The sequence below is a fragment of the Phocoena phocoena genome, chromosome 16 (assembly GCF_963924675.1).
Source record: "Phocoena phocoena chromosome 16, mPhoPho1.1, whole genome shotgun sequence".
Taxonomy (NCBI): Eukaryota; Metazoa; Chordata; class Mammalia; order Artiodactyla; family Phocoenidae; genus Phocoena; species Phocoena phocoena.
The window spans coordinates 44,611,615-44,616,677 of NC_089234.1; the positions used below are offsets into that span (position 1 = coordinate 44,611,615).

Genomic DNA, 5,063 nt, shown 5'->3' on the forward strand with positions numbered 1-5,063 from the left:
GCAATGGGCAAAGACATAAGAAGATGAATCCAGACAAAAGCAGGGCAAGAGACTTCCGCAGTTGCCGGCGTTCCGGAGCCCAGACGCAGCCTCTGAGTCACTCGGCACCTTTTGTTCGGTCAGCGGCGTGAGGGTCTCGCCGCGTCGCGTGTCGTCCGCGCCGCTCTGCCCGTGTACGCCGGTGCGCTCGCCCGGCCGGCCGGCCTGCGGAGCTCCCGCCCGTGTCCCCCGGCTGGTCCGGGGGGTCCGGGCACTGGCTCGACTAAGGCTCCGCCGGACGCGCGGGCTGGACGGCAGCCCGCACCCCGCACCCCGAGCGGACGGGGTCATGAGGCGCCTGCCATACTTCTGACGCGGCCAGGTGGTGCTGGACTTCGGTCGCGGCTCCAAGCAGCTGGGCATTTCTACAGCTAACTTTCCTGAACAAGTAGTAGATAATCTTCCAGCTGATGCATCCACTGGCATATATTATGGTTGGGCCAGTGTTGGAAGTGGAGACGTCCATAAGATGGTGGTGAGCATAGGTAGGATGGAACCCATACTGCAAGAATACGAAAAAGTCCATGGAAACTCATATCATGCATGCTTTCAAAGAGGACTTCTACGGGGAAATTCTCAATGTGGCCATCGTTGGCTACCTCAGACCAGAAATGAACTTTGATTCTTTAGAGTCACTTATTTCAGCAATTCAAGGTGATATTGAGGAAGCTTAAGAAACGACTAGATTTACCAGAACATTTGAAACTCAGAGAAGACAATTTCTTCCAGGTTCCTAAAAGTAAAATAATGGCCACTGATGGAAAAGCATCTTATTTATTCATTCACTGTTTTCTAATATTTTACTGCTCATAACTACAGTCTGATCTTGGTTATACTTTAAAAATCAAACATTTTCCTACAGCTGTGAATTAAACAGTACAATGTAGTTACCATATTATGTTCCAACTGTTCAATTAAACCCATCGTATTACAGTACTAAAAAGGTTCATTTAAAAATTTTTCTTTTTTATGTAATATGTTGATTAAAATGGACCACTGGAAAGGTCTTAAGTGTTTTATAATGGAAATGAAATATATATAAATACGGGTAACAGGCAAGTCACTAGTTTGAGATGAGAACTATAATTCTCATGGTAAAATTTTAGCATGCATGTACCTGTATAGCATGCTCTGCTAATCAGAAGGCTTATAAAAGTAACTATATTAAGCAGAGGGTTGACAGTTTATTACAAACCTAAGGGGAAAAATCCAGACTTGGTATTTTTTGTATTTTGTGCATTTATATATTATTATAGACATGAAGACTTGTGAAATTTCATTTTAATTAGTCATTTCCTTTAAGGGCTCAAATGATTGTACTGTGTTCCATTTTTGTTACAGCTGCCTCAGTTCTAATTGGTCTAGACTCTCTCCCTATTATTTTTTGTTTTTCTTTTAAAACAGTAAAATGAGTGTTTTTCGAATCTCTAGTTCTCATTTTTGTGTTGTATAACACTTCTCTCTTTTTAAGAGTAGCTATTCTTCAACATTTTTCTTAACCTTTGTTTCCTGTATACAATTGTCAGTGGCAGTTTTTCCATTTAGAATATCTAACTCTACATTTACAAAATGTAGAGTTTCATCTGCGTCTGTATCTGCCATCCCATCCCTTCACTATATGAACAGTGATTAAGCGCATATCTCTTGCATTTTAGGAAAAACACCCAAAACTTCATCTGTAGTTTCCTCAAAGTTTAAACGAACACCTGTCAGTTCATTTATATATACCAGTTTCTTAAACAACACAAAATATTTGTTCCCCACCCCCCACCCCCACCCCGGGAAACTATTTAAGAGCCAACTAAACTATGAAATACAAAGTTATTTGTTTTTAATGTGATTATATGTTCCTGGGCAAATGCAAACAGTTGTAGTCGTGTGTGCACAATGTAATTTAAGGCTAAGGAGTGCTATCTAGAAGGTAATTTTAAAGATAACTCATTATAAAACCATTTTCCCCTAATCTGCATAAATGAGAGAACTAATTTTAACAAAACTGTTTATATAATATTTAGAAAAACATCTAAAGCTAATGTTGGAGAAGGGGGAAGCAGGAATAAATTCAGATGGATTTTTACTTTGACTTTTTGGTGTATGAATTTATGGCAAACAATGTAGTATGTGTCTTTTTCATTTCTTCTTTATAGAAATACTTAGAAAATGTAATTTAATGTTAGAAATCCTATACTTGAAAGAAGCCTCAATTATCAGTGGTTCTATGAAACAAAGTGAAAAACAAACGTGGAAAACGTAAAAAAGATTTGTGTTTGAGTAGCTTGCGACTGATTGTGTCCTCTTTAAGTGTGAAAATTCTTTGATATTGTCATCTTACATTTTGTTAAATAACTATTGCTTTTGAAAAACCTTTAGTGTGTGGTTTAGGAGTTAGTTAATAGTGTCTACATTTTTTTGAGTTTTATATTAAGTATTTATATATTAGAAGAAATTGCAGTAGGGCCATTTTTGCTTAGTCACTGTTTTCAGGCCTTGAAATAAATCTTGACCAAGTGATGTTTCTTCTTAAAAAAGAAGGCAAGAGTGGAACATGAATAGGAGACAAGGTGGAACCCAAGGCTGGCACAGTCAATATGATAAATAGTGTTAATTTATTCCACTAAAAGAAAAAAATCCTCAATGAAGATATAACAGGTTGTACTCTTCTATGCTGAATGTAAAAACATTAAATGTAGTAAACAAAAGTTTCTAGCAACACAACAAGAGGAAGAGAAGTGCTGTTGTAGTAGGTGATGTTGACACACTCTGTTGGGACAAATCTAGTGGACAAAAATGAGTAAGTGTGTAGAGGGTTCAAACAATGTAACTTATTTGTGTCCCTAAAATGGAGAAGGTACAACTTTTCAAAATATACTTAGAACATTTCTACAATTTCATCACAAAGAATATCTTAGTAGATTCTAGCAATTAAAATTCCACCAGTGGACCACCAGTCCACGAGTTTTTGGTTGTGTTGTAGACCACTCAGTGCTTTTGACAGATCCCCATGATGATGGTTATTGTCATCATAAAATATTCACTGAGAGCCTGTGATGAGCACATCCCCCTGCATATGCCATAGACAGGCGGTCAGGAGATTCCATAGCCATGCATTAAAAAGGAAAAGAAGAGGGCTTCCCTGGTGGCGCAGTGGTTGAGAGTCTGCCTGCCGATGCAGGGGACACGGGTTTGTGCCCCGGTCCGGGAGGATCCCACATGCCGCGGAGCGGCTGGGCCCGTGAGCCATGGCCACTGAGCCTGCGCGTCCGGAGCCTGTGTTCCGCAACGGGAGAGGCCACAACAGTGAGAGGCCTGTGTACCGCAAAAAAAAAAAAAAAAAAAAAAAAAAAAAGAAGAGAAACTAGGCTTTGATCCATTGTGAATGACTCCCAAGCTCTGATTCTTCATCTAGATGGCAACTGTTGACCCCTCGGTCAATGATGGAATTAAAATCTAGTTAGTGTCCATGGAGAAAATAGATTCCATTTCCAACATGAGGACAGCGACCTTTTACTCATTCTCTCCCCTGCCTTGGATTTCAGACTTACAGACTTAAAAGGACTGCTGTCGTGGAACGAGAATAACTCACTCTAGAAGGGCTGTGTTTTGGTAAAAGCGATTTTTATTATGGAGCCTAAGGTGCTCTGGAAATATAAGCAGTGTAACTTGGGAAGGCATGTCTCATTTTGAGAAACATTGCAGGAGCACATGTGATCCTTTATAGAGTGATTATAAAGTGATTCTTCACTGCACAAACTAACTCAAGGACCTTAAATACTGAACACTCTTAGTGTGTTGCAAGCTAGATTAGGGTTCCACATGACTTTTCTGGAATGCATTTATTGCAGAAGGTACAGCCAATGTGCCCCTAGGAAGGAAAATCATTGAAGCTCTCCATGGTCATCTGGAGTGTAAAATGAAGAGACCATGTGTGGTCTGGACAGGAGTGATCTGTGCCTAAAACTAAGTCACCTGGTGCAAGGTGAGTAGATTGATTTTAGTAAGTAGATAATTAAGAAAAAGCATGGGCATGTGCTCCAACGTGCTGTGTGGGCTCCATTCTAACCACCGACTCGGCAGTGAATGTGTTTTTAAGGAGATGAACTCCCTGGTATCTTCATCCAGGTGAGTTGAAAGTGATCAAGAAGAAAAGCTCCCCAGGGTCCCTGAGGTTGCCAGAGCCCTGCTTGCTCTGTCCTGGGTCACCCTGCATGTCAGGGAACAGAGTTGAGATCATATACTCTCTGAGAAGTGCACGCCTATTTACATACATACACAATCTCCTTGAGAGCTCCTTTGAATTCAGACACATCAGTTATTCGCAACTGCATGATTTCATTCCACACAGTGGTGATATTTTTTTCTCCAAATATGGACTCCTGAGGTGGTAATAAATAATGCAGTCTGGGCGTAGGAAATGGAGTATCCTTCCCCCAGGGTTATTCCAGGGAAGGAGGGACGGAAGTGGGCCTTGCTATTTCAGGAAAGCGGGTGGAGGTTGGATTGGAGGGCTGGTAGCTGGGCGGCAGCTGTCCTCAATCTTGTGACTTTAACAGAGGGGAGCTGCCAGATTTACATTGTTCAAACACTTAACTAAATTAGCTATGAAAAGAAGGATGGGAGGAGCCCCGCTTAGTGGGGGAATTCAGGTCTTCTGGCTTCACACACTTTACGCACACACACGCACACACACACGTGCGCGCGCGCACACACACACACACACACACACATACACACACACACACACACACACACACTGATTTTCCCCAAGAGTCTGCCAGGGGGTACTGGAGAGAAATTGTGTGCCCCTTATAGCAAGATTAACATGACAAAAACAGTGAAAATGCCTGCTTTAGAAAGCTGTGCCTGGAGCATCTGGTCAGGGTTGCAGGGCTCTGGGCCTACACGCTGGGCTGAGAGTCTAAGTTAGACCCTGGATCAGCAGACTGAGGACTAGTCTAGGGCAGTGGATCCAAAAAATAAGGATGAGAACCCAGAGGCTTTAGTTCTGAGGACAGGAAACACTGGAT

The 5,063-nt window shown here is 41.7% G+C and overlaps 1 pseudogene; it reads left to right on the plus strand.

Annotated features, from left to right (window-relative positions):
* The first annotated feature begins 328 nt into the window (after positions 1 to 328).
* On the plus strand, positions 329 to 852 carry LOC136136024 (riboflavin kinase pseudogene; annotated as a pseudogene).
* The last annotated feature ends 4,211 nt before the right edge of the window (positions 853 to 5,063 follow it).